Source organism: Ranitomeya variabilis, chromosome 6 (genome assembly GCF_051348905.1).
Source record: "Ranitomeya variabilis isolate aRanVar5 chromosome 6, aRanVar5.hap1, whole genome shotgun sequence".
Taxonomy (NCBI): domain Eukaryota; kingdom Metazoa; phylum Chordata; class Amphibia; order Anura; family Dendrobatidae; genus Ranitomeya; species Ranitomeya variabilis.
In genome coordinates, this window is record NC_135237.1 from 465,469,140 (window position 1) to 465,487,320 (window position 18,181).

The following is an 18,181-nucleotide window of genomic DNA, read 5'->3' on the forward strand; positions in this document are numbered from 1 at the left end:
AGCACAACCGCAGATTTGCCAACTGGAACTTTGGCCCACATGGCGGATTATGCCTTACGTATCCTCAAAAAGGACCCACGCATTATTAAAATGATGAGCGATGACGATTACTGGTTGGCCTGCATCCTTGACCCTCGCTATAAAGGCAAATTGCAAAATATTATGCCACATGAGAACCACGAACAAATATTAGCAACCAAACAAGCTACTCTTGTAGACCGTTTGATTCAGGCATTCCCAGCACACAGCGCTGGTGATGGTTCTCACACGAGCTGCAGGGGGCTACAGGGCAGAGGTGTTAGAGGTGCACAGATCAGAAGTGGTGTTGGACAGAGGGGTTTTCTGACCAGGTTGTGGAGTGATTTCGCAATGACCGCAGACAGGACAGGTACTGCAGCATCTATTCAAAGTGACAGGAGACAACATTTGTCCAGTATGGTTACTAACTATTTTTCAGCCCTTATTGATGTTCTCCCTCAACCGTCATTCCCATTTGATTACTTGGCATCCAAATTAGACACCTGGCCTGAATTGGCAGAATATGCGTTGCAGGAGCTTGCTTGCCCAGCAGCTAGTGTGCTATCAGAAAGAGTATTCAGTGCTGCTGGTTCAATATTAACCGAAAAAAGGACTCGTCTGGCTACCCAAAATGTGGATGATCTCACCTTCATTAAAATGAACCACTCCTGGATTTCAAATTATTTTGCCCCACCTTTCCCGGCTGACACCTAGCTTTCCTATAAAAAGGTCTTGCTTGTGGACTGGTCTTACTGAGTGTTAAAATCTCTTAATTTGCAGCAGCTGTTTGACCAGCATACAACATGTTTACACATCCCCCAATGGGAAAACTCCCCCCACGGGGCCGTTGTCTCACTCTCGACACTTGGCGCAAGCACCCGTTAGTTACAGTGCTGTTTGTCAGAAGAGGTGGGTGTGCTCGCTTTTGGTCGACGGCACTGCCACTGGGTCCCTCATAGTACAATGTAGTGTCTCTGGCGGTGGTGGTGCGCACCCAACGTCAGACACACCGTTGTAACATGAGGGGCCCTGGGGCGGTACCGCCGGCCACAAGAGAGTCCCCCCCCCCCCAGCTGAAACTGTGCTCTACCACGTGCCAAATTATCTCGCACAGCTCCACCAATGTTTAGTCTATGCGCTGACATCATTCAATGCCTGGCACTGACAATCAATACCAATTTGTTGACATCTATGATGATAGTTACAGTAGTCTGGGTCAGTGTCCTATATTGACACCAGTAAATACTAATTTACTGCCAAATTACTTTGTCATAAACTCTGCAGATGAGCCCACCCCTGTACCTAAGCATGCCACCCTTTTTTTTATTTATAGTTGTTTTGCGAGACATTAACATCTATTTATTTTTTGGGAGTACTAACTGTGTCAGACACTTCTTGCAATACTACTCCACTGACCACAATGCTGCCTGCCTGTGTATCCATGTAACCGATTTTAAACTGCCATGCCTGCCTATTGTTTGTTATTTTAGGCCTTTGATAGCCTGTCTGCGGCCCCTACCTGCAATACTCCTCCACTGACCACAATGCTGCCTGGAGTGCCTGCCTGTGTATCCATGTAACCGATTTTAAACTGCCATGCCTGCCTATTGTTTGTTATTTTAGGCCTTTGATAGCCTGTCTGCGGCCCCTACCTGCAATACTCCTCCACTGACCACAATGCTGCCTGGAGTGCCTGCCTGTGTATCCATGTAACCGATTTTAAACTGCCATGCCTGCCTATTGTTTGTTATTTTAGGCCTTTGATAGCCTGTCTGCGGCCCCTACCTGCAATACTCCTCCACTGACCACAATGCTGCCTGGAGTGCCTGCCTGTGTATCCATGTAACCGATTTAAAACTGCCATGCCTGCCTATTGTTTGTTATTTTAGGCCTTTGATAGCCTGTCTGCGGCCCCTACCTGCAATACTCCTCCACTGACCACAATGCTGCCTGGAGTGCCTGCCTGTGTATCCATGTAACCGATTTTAAACTGCCATGCCTGCCTATTGTTTGTTATTTTAGGCCTTTGATAGCCTGTCTGCGGCCCCTACTTGCAATACTCCTCCACTGACCACAATGCTGCCTGGAGTGCCTGCCTGTGTATCCATGTAACCGATTTAAAACTGCCATGCCTGCCTATTGTTTGTTATTTTAGGCCTTTGATAGCCTGTCTGCGGCCCCTACTTGCAATACTCCTCCACTGACCACAATGCTGCCTGGAGTGCCTGCCTGTGTATCCATGTAACCGATTTAAAACTGCCATGCCTGCCTATTGTTTGTTATTTTAGGCCTTTGTTAGCCTGTCTGCGGCCCCTACTTGCAATACTCCTCCACTGACCACAATGCTGCCTGCCTGTGTATCCATGTAACCGATTTAAAACTGCCATGCCTGCCTATTGTTTGTTATTTTAGGCCTTTGATAGCCTGTCTGCGGCCCCTACCTGCAATACTCCTCCACTGACCACAATGCTGCCTGGAGTGCCTGCCTGTGTATCCATGTAACCGATTTTAAACTGCCATGCCTGCCTATTGTTTGTTATTTTAGGCCTTTGATAGCCTGTCTGCGGCCCCTACCTGCAATACTCCTCCACTGACCACAATGCTGCCTGGAGTGCCTGCCTGTGTATCCATGTAACCGATTTAAAACTGCCATGCCTGCCTATTGTTTGTTATTTTAGGCCTTTGTTAGCCTGTCTGCGGCCCCTACTTGCAATACTCCTCCACTGACCACAATGCTGCCTGGAGTGCCTGCCTGTGTATCCATGTAACCGATTTAAAACTGCCATGCCTGCCTATTGTTTGTTATTTTAGGCCTTTGATAGCCTGTCTGCGGCCCCTACCTGCAATACTCCTCCACTGACCACAATGCTGCCTGGAGTACCTGCCTGTGTATCCATGTAACCGATTTAAAACTGCCATGCCTGCCTATTGTTTGTTATTTTAGGCCTTTGTTAGCCTGTCTGCGGCCCCTACTTGCAATACTCCTCCACTGACCACAATGCTGCCTGCCTGTGTATCCATGTAACCGATTTAAAACTGCCATGCCTGCCTATTGTTTGTTATTTTAGGCCTTTGATAGCCTGTCTGCGGCCCCTACTTGCAATACTCCTCCACTGACCACAATGCTGCCTGGAGTGCCTGCCTGTGTATCCATGTAACCGATTTAAAACTGCCATGCCTGCCTATTGTTTGTTATTTTAGGCCTTTGTTAGCCTGTCTGCGGCCCCTACTTGCAATACTCCTCCACTGACCACAATGCTGCCTGCCTGTGTATCCATGTAACCGATTTAAAACTGCCATGCCTGCCTATTGTTTGTTATTTTAGGCCTTTGATAGCCTGTCTGCGGCCCCTACCTGCAATACTCCTCCATTGACCACAATGCTGCCTGGAGTGCCTGCCTGTGTATCCATGTAACCGATTTTAAACTGCCATGCCTGCCTATTGTTTGTTATTTTAGGCCTTTGATAGCCTGTCTGCGGCCCCTACTTGCAATACTCCTCCACTGACCACAATGCTGCCTGGAGTGCCTGCCTGTGTATCCATGTAACCAATTTAAAACTGCCATGCCTGCCTATTGTTTGTTATTTTAGGCCTTTGTTAGCCTGTCTGCGGCCCCTATTTGCAATACTCCTCCACTGACCACAATGCTGCCTGCCTGTGTATCCATGTAACCGATTTAAAACTGCCATGCCTGCCTATTGTTTGTTATTTTAGGCCTTTGATAGCCTGTCTGCGGCCCCTACCTGCAATACTCCTCCACTGACCACAATGCTGCCTGGAGTGCCTGCCTGTGTATCCATGTAACCGATTTTAAACTGCCATGCCTGCCTATTGTTTGTTATTTTAGGCCTTTGATAGCCTGTCTGCGGCTTCTACTTGCAATACTCCTCCACTGACCACAATGCTGCCTGGAGTGCCTGCCTGTGTATCCATGTAACCGATTTAAAACTGCCATGCCTGCCTATTGTTTGTTATTTTAGGCCTTTGTTAGCCTGTCTGCGGCCCCTACTTGCAATACTCCTCCACTGACCACACCAATGCTGCCCGTGTACCCCTGGAGCCTATTTAAAAGTTCATAGAGCCTAGTTATATATTTTATTTACTATTAATAAGGCCATGATGGACTACGCTGTACCACACTACAAGCTAACCAGTCGACACTTCTTTTGCGAGAAAAGCCATCCCAACCCTCCACCAGCATGTAAAAGACCGTATTGTCCATGCACTCTGGCAATCTGTGAGTACAAAGGTGCACCTGACAACAGACGCATGGACCTGTAGGCATGGCCACGGAAGATTACATGTCCATTAAGGCGCAATGGGTTAATGTGGTGGATGCATGGTCCACAGGGGACAGCCTACTAAGTCTGTCTGCACTTCCTAATTCAAATTGTCCTCCACTGTCTAAATCGGAGCTTCCACCTTCTGGCTTTCGGCCTATAGTATCAGAAATTAAACTGCATTTGGCCTTCAACTTTGGTTACGGCCTACTAACGGTGTCTGCCCCTGCCTGGTGTTTGTCCTCAACTGAATAAAGCTGAGCTTTAACCTTCTGGCTCTCATTAAGTGCTGTGTTTTTAAAAATTGGTGGTTAGGGCCTACTAACGGTGTCTGCCCCTGCCTGGTGTTTGTCCTCAACTGAATAAAGCTGAGCTTCAACCTTCTGGCTCTCATTAAGTGCTGTGTTTTAAAAAATTGGTGGTTAGGGCCTACTAACGGTGTCTGCCCCTGCCTGGTGTTTGTCCTCAACTGAATAAAGCTGAGCTTCAACCTTCTGGCTCTCATTAAGTGCTGTGTTTTTAAGAATTGGTGGTTAGGGCCTACTAACGGTGTCTGCCCCTCCCTGGTGTTTGCCCTCAACTGAATAAAGCTGAGCTTCAGTCTTAGGCTTTTGGCCTAAAGTATCAGATATTAAACTGCATTTGGCCTATTAGTGTGTTTGGGCCCTTAAAACAGTGTCTGCTGCTCCTGGGTTTGCTACTCCACTGAACAAAGCAATGCCGCCTGTTTAGTCCTGTTACCAATTTTGAACTGCATGTAGCCTACTTTATTCTTTGGCCCTATATCTGTTTCCTCCTCATCCTGCCCATTGCCCAGCCACTGCTAGATGAGTCTGCTGGTACATTGACCTAGACCACTACATTCCCCTTGCACTCTACACAGCCAGAATCTGACCCTGCTGAAAGTAAGGTTCCCCTTCCCGCATGTTATACCACCTTACACAGGGACAAAGAGGAAGGTGCAGATGAAAGTGCAGGTTCCTTCATCAGGTGGGGGGGCATACTCGTTGGCGACGTCACTGGCACAGGGCCCCTCAGAGTACGCAAAAGTGTCGCTGCTGGTGGGAGGCGCCCCCGCCGTGCAAACACACCGCTGTACTTTGAGGGGCCCTGTGCCAGTGCCAATGCGAACAAGTGTGCCCCCCTGCTTGCTCAGGATCACAGCACTTGCAACGTTGAAATACTTACCTCTCCCTGCTCCACCGCCGTGACGTAGTCCACGATTCCTGGGCCCACTGAAACCTTGAACCAGCCCTACCCCCCACAAATTTGCCAAATGACCCCCAAGTTCCATTGAACAACTATTATTATAAAGTTAATTAAGATTGACAAGCTTCAGAAACAAGAATGGATGTTCTTGGCATTAAAATGGGCACTGTAGGTGTTTTCCTGGCCTCCACTCACTGCCGACTATGCTTCCCCATTGACTTGCATTGGGTTTCGTGTTTCGGTTGATCCCCGACTTTTAGCGATAATCGGCCGACTGCACTCGTCTCGACTCTGGACAAAGTCGGGTTTCACAAAACCCGACTCGATCTTAAAAAAATGAAAGTCGCTCAACCCTAGTCACAGACATAGATTTCCAATCCAGCACTGGATTATGTACCTGTAACCATGGAAACCCCAGCACAACCACATCATGCAAATTATGCAACACCAAGAAGCGAATGTTTTCCTGATGTGCCAGAGCCATGTTCATGGCTAACTGCGTCCAGTACTGAGGTTTATTCTTGGCCAATGGCGTAGCATCAATCCCCCTCAAGGGAATAGGGCTCTGCAACGGCTCCAAGAAAAAACCACAACGCCTGGCAAATTCTAGGTCCATTAAGTTCAGGGCAGCGCCAGAATCCACAAATGCCATTACAGAAAAGGACGACAATGAGCAAATCAGGGTAATAGACAAGAGAAATTTAGGCTGTACAGTGCTGATGGTAACCGACCTAGCAGCCCTCTTAGTACGCTTCGGGCAGTCAGAGACAGCATGAGTAGCGTCACCACAGTAAAAACACAGCCCATTCTGACGTCTAAACTCCTGCCATTCTGCTCTCATCAAAATCCTATCACATTGCATAGGCTCAGAACTCTGCCCAGAGGACACCGCCATATGGTGCACCACCTTACGTTCACGTAGGCACCGATCAATCTGGATGGCCAGAGACATTGATTCGTTCAAACCAGCAGGCGTGGGGAACCCCACCATAACATCTTTAAGGGCTTCAGAAAGACCCTTTCTGAAAATAGCCGCCAGAGCATCCTCATTCCATTTTGTAAGCACAGACCACTTTCTAAATTTCTGACAATATATTTCTACTGCTTCCTGCCCCTGACACAGGGCCAGCAAGATTTTTTCTGCCTGATCCACAGAATTAGGTTCATCATAAAGCAGTCCGAGTGCTTGAAAAAATGCATCTACATTAAGCAATGCAGGATTCCCTGGCTCAAGGGAGAATGCCCAGTCTTGCGGGTCTCCACGGAGCAGAGAAATAACAATCTTCACCTGCTGAACAGAGTCACCAGAGGAATGGGGTCTCAGAGCAAAAAACAATCTACAATTATTTTTGAAGTTCTATCCCCAGAAAACAAATCAGGAATAGGAATTCTAGGCTCAGAAATCGGAGTCTGGACAACATAATCTTGGATACTCTGTACCCTAGCAGCGAGATGATCAACACGTGCAGACAGACCCTGATCCTCCATCTCAGTACCCAAATTCTGAACCATCCAGAGATCAAGGGGAAAAAAAAAAGGACAAAACAAGCAACAACAACAACAAAAAAAAACACTGACTCAGAACTTCTTCTTTTTTCCCCCTCTTTTGAGAAGCATTTAACACATTGTGGGCCAGCTGTACTGTTATGACCTGATGGTTACGAAGCAGTACTGAGATGACCTGGTGGGTAAAACCAATCATGGACAAGCTCTGAGGAGGTGGTAACTTTACTGACCGCAATCCCTACACCTAACACCAACACTGAAATAGCCGTGCAGCGTTCCTATCTCTGCCTAGACGCCTCTTCACAACCTAAGAGCTAACTACCCCTGAAGATGGAAACGGAAAGCTATCTCGCCTCAGAGAAACCCCCGAAGGAAAGATAGCCCCCAACAAATATTGACGGTGAGTGGAGAGGAAAATGACAAACTCAGGAATGAAACTAGATTTTAGCAAAGGAGGCCATACTATCTAAATAGACAGAGATAGAAAAGGCTACTGTGCGGTCAGTATAAAAACTAAAAGTCCACGCAGAGTTTACAAAAAATAACCTCCACACCGACTCACGGTGTGGAGCGGCAAATCTGCTACCCCAGAGCTTCCAACTAGCCGGAACAATTCATACTGGCAAGCTGGACAAAAGAGACATAACACAAACTTGAACAGAAGGTCATAAGCAGGGAAACACCCAAGAACTAGCAGACTTATCTTAGCTGAAATGAACAGGCCAACAGAGCATTTCCAGGAAAAGACTGAATCCACAGGAGAAACATTGACAGCTGGCATTGACTAACGACTAGAGCCCAGTTAAATAACAAGACCAGGGCACCGATTAGTGAATGCAGCTGCTAAGTTCCACTCGAAACCACCAGAGGGAGCCCAAGAGCAGAACTCCCAAAAATACCATTAATGACCACAGGATGGAGCCCAAGAACGGAATTCACAACAAGTTATTATCTATCTTTAGAACCAATTACCCATACAGGTATTCTACCTATTAAATACTAAGTGCTATCTCAACATTAAATTAACATTTCTTTATTCTTCTCTAAGTGCACAGTCTACTAACCATCTATCTATGGCTCTCTGGAGGACTCATTAACCCCTACGGGTTTAAGCAGCAAAGGAAGAACAAACAGTTAAAAGAACTATTTACATTTTTCGGTTCTCCGAGGTTTATTCTCATAATTGGTTGCAAGACATCAGTCGATAATGAACACTTCTTGACCGGTGAATTTCTGGTCCCGTGCTCTCGTCTGATGCTGTATCAATGTCGTTGGTTCGTCTTTCAAATGTGGTCAAGTCACTAGGAGTCTTGGTTCGAATGTCAGTTTTAGTGGCAGGTTCAGTAGTAGAAATGATGCACACCGTGGTGGTAGCATTAGGAATTGTCAGTTCAAAGTTAGTCTTAGTCGGGGCAGCAGGGGGCACTACAGAGTGTCCACATTGCTTAACGCTCCGAGCGCACCAACCTTGTTCACTCCGATGGCGGGTGTAGGTCACCTGGTCCCCCCTGCGTAAGATTCGGTTCCGATACCCGTCACGGAATTGGACCTCCACATCATAGCTGGCAACAAAGACCTCAGTCGGTAGTCCTGGCTCCTGTATAAAGCCCCAACCCCTTTTCGGGTGAAAGGCTAATACGGTTCCTTGTTTCACCAAGTTCTTATTACCGCGTTCGGTCTTTGGCTTTTGTACTTTCAGTGAGTCATCTTGTTCTGTCTCTTTTCTGTTTTTACAATGTGAAATTAGGCACTGTTTGTATTGCTCCCAGGTGAGCACAGCAATATAGGTACCTTCTTGTTTGGACCCGTCCGGTCTAGTCTTTGGAGCGTCCCATTTGAAGATCACCCCCTCAGAGCTCACGTCTAACGGTTCGCCCATAGATGTTGGTAATGGGGGTAGTATCCCTTCTATCTTGCCCAGAGCCGTCACGACTAGTTCGGCCGCAGGTGGTTGATCACAGTCAGGGCGGGGAGCGGTCACCGAAGCATGATCGGTAGGTGGGGCAGGAGCGTTTCCCATACCTGCATCTGATGTGGTTCCATCGATGTCGATCCGCTCCTCTGATGAGGACACTGGAGTCGGCGGCGGCTCGGGCCACAGTTCTTCCAATGCGACCTTGTACAGCTCCGACTTCCATTTCTTCACGGTGGTCGGTTCTACGTCCAGGGGCTGATGGTTTGGCCCCTCCACCGGCGGATCCAAGGATTCCGGATCCTCCAGCTGCGGCAGGTTTGGGTCCGCCTCCGGTCGACTGAGACAGCCCTGGGTCACTTCGCCGTCGTTCAGGTACTCGCTGGTCGCACTCACTGCCTCGAGGTTGGTGGCCACACATGCATGTTGCCCCTCCATTTTCTCGGGGTGGAGCTCCTTCTTGCCCTGGTTCCCGCTGTTGAAAATCGGGGGCGGATCTCCTTGGCTCCTGGGCACGTCGTCATCCCATAGCAGTAGTCGGTGGCGGCGGTCGTCGCTTCTCGCGCCATTTTGGTAGTCTCCTCCCAGGGCACGCCCTTCTTCTTCTCCAGTGCTCCTCGTGGCACGGCAATGGCGGCGATTTTGGCGGGAATTTTTTTTGCAGCAACTGGAAATACAGTCTTTAGGCAAATCACAGTTCCAATCACAATTCTGACACAGTTCTTAGGCACACATGACCTGATTTTTCAGGCTTAAGTACATCCTGTTTGTGACGCCAATATTTGGAGCGCTGTCATGAATCCCAATGGCTAGGGATAGCACAGGACAAGCAAAGTACAAATATATTACGGACGAGCTCTAGGGTGATGGAACCTGGGCTGACCGCTGCCCTACGCCTGACAAACGCAACTAGAGATAGCCAGGGAGCGTGCCTACGTTGGTTCTAGACACCACGCACCAGCCTAAGAGCTAACTAGCACTGCAGAGAAAATAAAGACCTCACTTGCCTCCAGCGGAATGAACCCCAAAAGATATAGTTGCCCCCCACATGTATTGACGGTGAAATGAGAGGAAGGCACACACATAGAGATGATATATATAGTTTTAGCAAATTGAGGCCCGCTGTAAACTAGAAAGCAGAACGATACAAAAGGGGACTGAGCGGTCAGCAAAAAACCCTAATCAAAAAAACCATCCTGAGATTACAAGAACCCATGTGCCAACTCATGGCACATGGGGAGAACCTCAGTCCACTAGAGCTACCAGCTAGCATAGAGACATAATAAGCAAGCTGGACAAAAAACCAAACAACTGAAAATCAGCACTTAGCTTATCCTGAAAGATCTGGGAGCAGGTAGGCAGGAACCAAACAGAGCACATCTGAATACATTGATAGCCGGCAAGGGAAATGACAGAAAGGCCAGGTAAAATAGGAAACACCCAGCCACTGATGGACAGGTGGAAACCAAAGGCCGCAACCCACCAAAGTCACCCAGTACCAGCAGTAACCACCAGAGGGAGCCCACAAACAGAATCCACAACAGTACCCCCCCTTGAGGAGGGGTCACCGAACCCTCACGAGAACCTCCAGGGCGATCAGGGTGAGCTCTATGGAAGGCGCGGACCAAATCAGTCGCATGAACATCGGAGGCGACCACCCAGGAATTATCCTCCTGACCATAACCCTTCCACTTAACCAAATACTGGAGTTTGCGTCTGGAAACACGAGAATCCAAGATCTTCTCAACAACATACTCCAATTCTCCCTCCACCAGCACCGGAGCAGGAGGCTCAACCGAAGGAACAACGGGCACCTCATACCTCCGCAACAACGACCGATGGAACACATTATGAATAGCAAACGATGCTGGGAGATCCAAACGAAAAGATACAGGGTTAAGAATCTCCGAGATCCTATAAGGACCGATGAACCGAGGCTTGAACTTAGGATAAGAGACCTTCATAGGGACAAAACGAGAAGACAACCACACCAAATCCCCAACAAGAAGTCGGGGACCCACGCGGCGACGGCGATTAGCAAACTGCTGAGTCTTCTCCTGAGATAACTTCAAATTGTCCACCACCTGATTCCAAATCTGATGTAGCCTGTCCACCACCACGTCCACTCCAGGACAATCCAAAGGCTCCACCTGACCAGAGGAAAAACGAGGATGAAACCCCGAATTACAAAAAAAAGGAGAGACCAACGTGGCCGAACTAGCCCGATTATTAAGAGCAAATTCGGCCAGTGGCAAAAAAGCAACCCAGTCATCTTGATCAGCAGAAACAAAACACCTCAAATAAGTTTCCAAGGTCTGATTAGTTCGCTCCGTCTGGCCATTCGTCTGAGGATGGAATGCAGACGAGAAAGACAAATCAATGCCCATCTTGGCACAAAACGTCCGCCAAAATCTAGACACAAACTGGGATCCCCTGTCAGAAACGATATTCTCCGGAATCCCATGCAAACGAACCACGTTCTGAAAAAATAAAGGGACCAACTCAGAGGAGGAAGGCAACTTAGGCAAGGGCACCAAATGAACCATCTTAGAAAAGCGGTCACACACAACCCAGATAACGGACATTTTCTGTGAAACCGGGAGATCAGAAATAAAATCCATGGAAATGTGCGTCCAAGGCCTCTTCGGGATGGGCAAGGATAACAACAACCCACTGGCCCGAGAACAGCAAGGCTTAGCTCGAGCACACACTTCACAAGACTGCACAAAGGTACGCACATCCCTAGACAAGGAAGGCCACCAAAAAGACCTGGCCACCAAGTCTCTAGTACCAAATATTCCAGGATGACCAGCCAACACAGAAGAATGGACCTCGGAGATGACTCTACTGGTCCAATCATCCGGAACAAACAGTCTTTCTGGTGGACAACGATCCGGTTTATCCACCTGAAACTCCTGCAATGCACGTCGCAAGTCTGGGGATACGGCGGACAATATTACCCCATCCCTAAGGATACCAGTAGGCCCAGAGTCTCCAGGAGAGTCAGGCACAAAACTCCTGGAAAGAGCATCTGCCTTCACATTCTTTGAACCTGGCAGGTATGAAACCACGAAATTGAAACGAGAAAAAAACAACGACCAACGAGCCTGTCTAGGATTCAAACGCCTGGCAGACTCAAGGTAAATGAGATTCTTGTGATCAGTCAAGACCACCACACGATGTTTAGCACCCTCAAGCCAATGACGCCACTCCTCAAATGCCCACTTCATGGCCAAAAGCTCCCGATTACCCACATCATAATTGCGCTCGGCGGGCGAGAATTTTCTAGAGAAGAATGCACATGGCTTCATCACCGAGCCATTAGAACTTCTCTGTGACAAAACCGCCCCCGCTCCAATCTCGGAAGCATAAACTGTTGTGATTTTGCTTTTTGCTCCCTCTAGTGGTCATTAGTGATTTGACTCTGGAGCGTCTGTCTTTTCCTATATCCTCACCTGGGCCGTTAGTTCAGGGGCGTTGCTATATAAGCTCCCTGGACCTTCAGTTCAATGCCTGGCATCGTTGAAATCAGAGCTAATCTTTTGTGCTCTTGTCCTCTGATCCTGGTTCCTGTTTTTCAAGCTAAGTCTGCTTCTTTGCTTTTTGCTTTTGTTTTGTTTGGTATTTTTGTCCAGCTTGTTCCTATCTGTATCCTGACCTTTGCTGGAAGCTCTAGGGGGCTGGTGTTCTCCCCCCGGACCGTTAGACGGTTCGGGGGTTCTTGAATCTCCAGCGTGGATTTTTATAGGGTTTTTGTTGACCAGATAGGTTATCTTGCTATATTCTGCTATTAGTAAGCTGGCCTCTCTTTGCTGAACCTGGTTCATTTCTGTGTTTGTCATTTCCTCTTACCTCACCGTTGTTATTTGTGGGGGGCTTGTATCTTGCTTTGGGGTCCCTTTCTCTGGAGGCAAGAGAGGTCTTTGTTTTCTTCTCCTAGGGGTAGTTAGATTCTCCGGCTGGCGCGAGTCATCTAGCGATCACTGTAGGCATGATCCCCGGCTACTTCTAGTGTTGGCGTTAGGAGTAGCTATTTGGTCAACCCAGTTACCACAGCCCTATGAGCTGGATTTTTGTATCTTGCAGACTTACACGTTCCTCTGAGACCCTGTCCACTGGGGTCATAACAATAAACCTCAACCTGAAAAGGAAGTGAAACATCTGGTTGACACAACACAGGAGCAGAAGAAAACCGGCGCTTAAGTTCCTGAAAGGCCTCCACGGCCGCAGGAGACCAATCAGCAACATCAGCACCCTTTTTAGTCAAATCAGTCAAAGGTTTAACAATACTGGAAAAATTAGCAATGAACCGACGATAAAAATTAGCAAACCCCAAGAACTTCTGAAGGCTCTTAACAGATGTAGGTTGTGTCCAGTCACAAATCGCCTGAACCTTGACGGGATCCATCTCAATAGTAGAAGGAGAAAAAATGTACCCCAAAAAAGAAATCTTCTGGACTCCAAAGAGACACTTTGAGCCCTTCACAAACAGAGAATTGGCCCGCAGAACCTGAAACACCTTCCTGACCTGTAGAACATGAGACTCCCAGTCATCAGAAAACACCAAAATATCATCCAAATACACAATCATAAACTTATCCAGATATTCACGGAAAATATTGTGCATAAAGGACTGAAAGACTGACGGAGCATTGGAGAGTCCAAAAGGCATTACCAAATACTCAAAATGGCCCTCAGGCGTATTAAATGCGGTTTTCCACTCATCACCCTGTTTTATCCGCACCAGATTATACGCACCGCGAAGATCTATCTTAGTGAACCACCTAGCCCCCTTAATGCGAGCAAACAAATCAGTCAATAATGGCAATGGATACTGATACTTGACTGTAATCTTATTCAGAAGGCGATAATCTATACAAGGCCTCAGGGAACCATCTTTTTTTGCCACAAAAAAAAAACCTGCTCCCAGAGGGGACGAAGATGGACGAATATGTCCCTTTTCCAAGGACTCCTTAATATAATTCCGCATAGCAGTATGCTCTGGCAGTGACAGATTAAATAAACGACCCTTAGGGAACTTACTGCCAGGAATCAATTCTATAGCACAGTCACAATCTCTATGCGGAGGGAGCGAATTGAGCTTAGGCTCCTCAAAAACATCCCTATAGTCAGACAAAAACGCAGGGATCTCAGAAGGAGTAGATGAAGCGATTGAAATCGGAGGTGCATCATCATGAACCCCCTGACATCCCCAGCTTAACACAGACATTGTTTTCCAGTCCAGGACAGGATTATGAGTTTGTAACCATGGCAGACCAAGCACTAGTACATCATGTAAATTATAAAGTACAAGGAAGCGAATCACCTCCTGATGAACGGGAGTCATGCGCATGGTCACTTGTGTCCAATACTGCGGTTTATTCATAGCCAATGGTGTAGAGTCAATTCCCTTCAGAGGAATAGGAACTTCCAGAGGTTCCAGACTAAAACCGCAGCGTTTAGCAAATGACCAATCCATAAGACTCAGGGCAGCGCCCGAATCCACATAGGCATCGACGGAAATGGAAGACAGTGAAAAAATCAGAGTCACAGACAAAATGAACTTAGGCTGCAGAGTACCAATGGCAAAAGATTTATCAACCCTTTTTGTGCGTTTAGAGCATGCTGATATAACATGAGCTGAATCACCACAATAGAAACACAATCCATTTTTCCGCCTATAATTTTGCCGTTCACTTCTGGACTGAATTCTATCACATTGCATAGTCTCAGGTGCCTGTTCAGAAGACACCGCCAACTGGTGCACGGGTTTGCGCTCCCGTAAACGCCGATCAATCTGAATGGCCATAGCCATAGACTCATTCAGACCTGTAGGCGTAGGGAACCCCACCATAATATCCTAAATGGCCTCAGAAAGACCATTTCTGAAGTTTGCAGCCAGGGCGCACTCATTCCACTGAGTAAGCACCGACCATTTCCGAAACTTCTGACAATATATCTCCGCTTCATCATGCCCCTGAGAGAGGGCTAATAAAGCCTTTTCAGCCTGAATCTCCAGGTTAGGTTCCTCATAGAGCAATCCCAATGCCAGAAAAAACGCATCCACACTGAGCAATGCAGGATCCCCTGGTGCCAATGCAAATGCCCAATTCTGAGGGTCGCCCCGCAGGAAAGATATTACAATCTTGACCTGTTGAGCAGGGTCTCCAGAGGAGCGAGATTTTAAAGAAAGAAACAATTTACAATTGTTCCTGAAATTCAGGAAGGTAGATCTATCTCCAGAAAAGAACTCTGGAATAGGAATTCTAGGTTCAGACATGGGAGTGTGAACAACAAAATCCTGTATGTTTTGAACTTTTGCCGCGAGATTACTCAGGCTGGAAGCCAAACTCTGGACATCCATGTTAAACAGCTAAGATCAGAGCCATTCAAGGGTTAAGAGGAGGTAAGAAGCAGCTAGACAGCAATTAAGGGCTAGGCAGCAAAACTCTGAAGGGAGAAAAAAAAAAAAAAAAAAAAAAAAATTTCCCTTAAACACTTCTCTTTCTCCTGCTTCAGCCCAAACAATTAACACTTTGTGGGCCGGCTATACTGTCATGAATCCCAATGGCTAGGGATAGCACAGGACAAGCAAAGTACAAATATATTACGGACGAGCTCTAGGGTGATGGAACCTGGGCTGACCGCTGCCCTACGCCTGACAAACGCAACTAGAGATAGCCAGGGAGCGTGCCTACGTTGGTTCTAGACGCCACGCACCAGCCTAAGAGCTAACTAGCACTGCAGAGAAAATAAAGACCTCACTTGCCTCCAGCGGAATGAACCCCAAAAGATATAGTTGCCCCCCACATGTATTGACGGTGAAATGAGAGGAAGGCACACACATAGAGATGATATATATAGTTTTAGCAAATTGAGGCCCGCTGTAAACTAGAAAGCAGAACGATACAAAAGGGGACTGAGCGGTCAGCAAAAAACCCTAATCAAAAAAACCATCCTGAGATTACAAGAACCCATGTGCCAACTCATGGCACATGGGGAGAACCTCAGTCCACTAGAGCTACCAGCTAGCATAGAGACATAATAAGCAAGCTGGACAAAAAACCAAACAACTGAAAATCAGCACTTAGCTTATCCTGAAAGATCTGGGAGCAGGTAGGCAGGAACCAAACAGAGCACATCTGAATACATTGATAGCCGGCAAGGGAAATGACAGAAAGGCCAGGTAAAATAGGAAACACCCAGCCACTGATGGACAGGTGGAAACCAAAGGCCGCAACCCACCAAAGTCACCCAGTACCAGCAGTAACCACCAGAGGGAGCCCACAAACAGAATCCACAACAGAGCGCCCCGTTAAGGGCAATGGGGTACTCGGTACCGGGTTCCTCTGTCTCAGTTCTGGGGATGTCACGGTGGCCCGACCCGGTCCGTGGCCCTTATGAGGGGTGTCCAATTAAAGGTGAAGTTTGTCTGGTGTTCTTGATGCCACCTGTGGTATTCGGTCAGGGTGACCGACGCTGCTTAGGGGTCCGCTGGGGTGATGGAATGGCAGCTAGATGGTATACCTTCCCACAGGTGAAGTATGTCCCCAGGGCCTCCCAGATGTGTAGGTGGTGATGGTGGACGATGTAAGGCGCAATGAATAACGAGGACACAAAGGTTGCAGTCTCTTTACCTTTTACTGAAGACTTCAGCGTCCACAGTCCAGAGTACCGTTCACAGGGCAGGCAAAGTCTGGCTGGTCCGAAGGCATATCCAGAGTTCTCTTAACCAGGTGGAAATCAGTAGCCTTCCTTCTAGCGCCTGTGTGTTGTAGTACCTCCCTGCTGAGCACCACGGGGATAGTCCCCACAACTTTCGTAGATGTTTCTGATGTTCTCTCTCTCTCTGTCCCCCAGATGGTATGGATAGGACAACCCATATGACTGGGATAGCCTGGGGCTTGTTTGTAGGGACCCTAGAGACACTCCGACACCCACAATTTGCCACCGTGTCTTGTTAGGTATTAAGGTCGGGCTGCCAACTTGGAATAGACTGTCCTGCCGGTCTCTGAAGTAATGCATAGAGTCAATTACTCCCTCGGTGTTCCGGCCACTGGCTACGCATCTCAGAAGGAGGCTGCCGATCTTGGGGCAGAACTCCTCCCGGTATTATCTCCTTGTGCTGTGACGTCGTTTCTCACTCTCCACAATACACTTCTCTTCGTGTCCTTTCTTAGGATGCTGCCGTACGTGGGGCAGGCACAGCTCCGTAGCTTTCTATCTCATGCTATGCCTCTGCCAGGATCCCACCCCTGACAGGGACTCTCTGTCTGCAGCTCAGATGTTCCTCCTTTTCCCCCTGTCTGCCTGACAGGTCCTCTCTGGGTCAAACCCAGGCAGCTTCTGACTGACTTCCTATCCAACCCACCAGTTTTACCTGTGTGTGAGGAGTGCCCTAATAGATAGAAGCAAGGCTCCCCCTGGTGGACAGGAGTGTGAAGTGTAGTATGTGACTTGTGATACCTGGCAAGGTGAACTCCTTTAATACCATCAGACATAATATCACTCTTCCTGGTGGAAGAGCGACATTACTGCAGCAACCAGGACTCTGGGGCGCTGCACTAGGGTTAGGGCTAGGGTTAGGGCTAGGGTTGGGGCTAAAGTTAGGGCTAGGGTTGGGGCTAAAGTTAGGGCTAGGGTTGAGGCTAAAGTTAGGGTTAGAATTGGGATTAGGGTTAGGGTTTGGATTAGGGTTGGTATTAGGGTTAGGGTTGGCATTAGGGTTACGTTTGGGATTAGGGTTAGGTTTGGGATTAGGGTTAAGTTTAGCGTTGGGATTACGGTTAGGGGTGTATTGGGATTAGGGTTAGGTTTGAGGTTAGGGTTGAGATTAGGGTTGTTTTGAGGTTAGGGTTGTGATTATCGTTAAGGTTGTGATTAGAATTATGGATCAGGTTGGGATTAGGGTTAGGGGTGTGTTGGGGTTAGGGTTGGAGTTAGAATTGGGGGGTTTCCACTGTTTAGGTACATCAGGGGGTCTCCAAACGCGACAGCCAATTTTGCGCTCAAAAAGTAAAATGGTGCACCCTCCATTCTGAGCTCTGCCGTGCGCCCCAAACAGTAGTTTACCCCCACATATTGGGCATCAGCGTACTCGGGATAAATTGGACAATAACTTTTGGGGTCCAATTGTGAAAATAAAAACTTGGGGGCTAAAAAATCTTTTTTGTGGAAATTTTTTTTTTAAATTATTTTCACGACTCTATATTATAAACTTCTGTTTAGCATTTGGCATTCAAAATTCTCACCAAA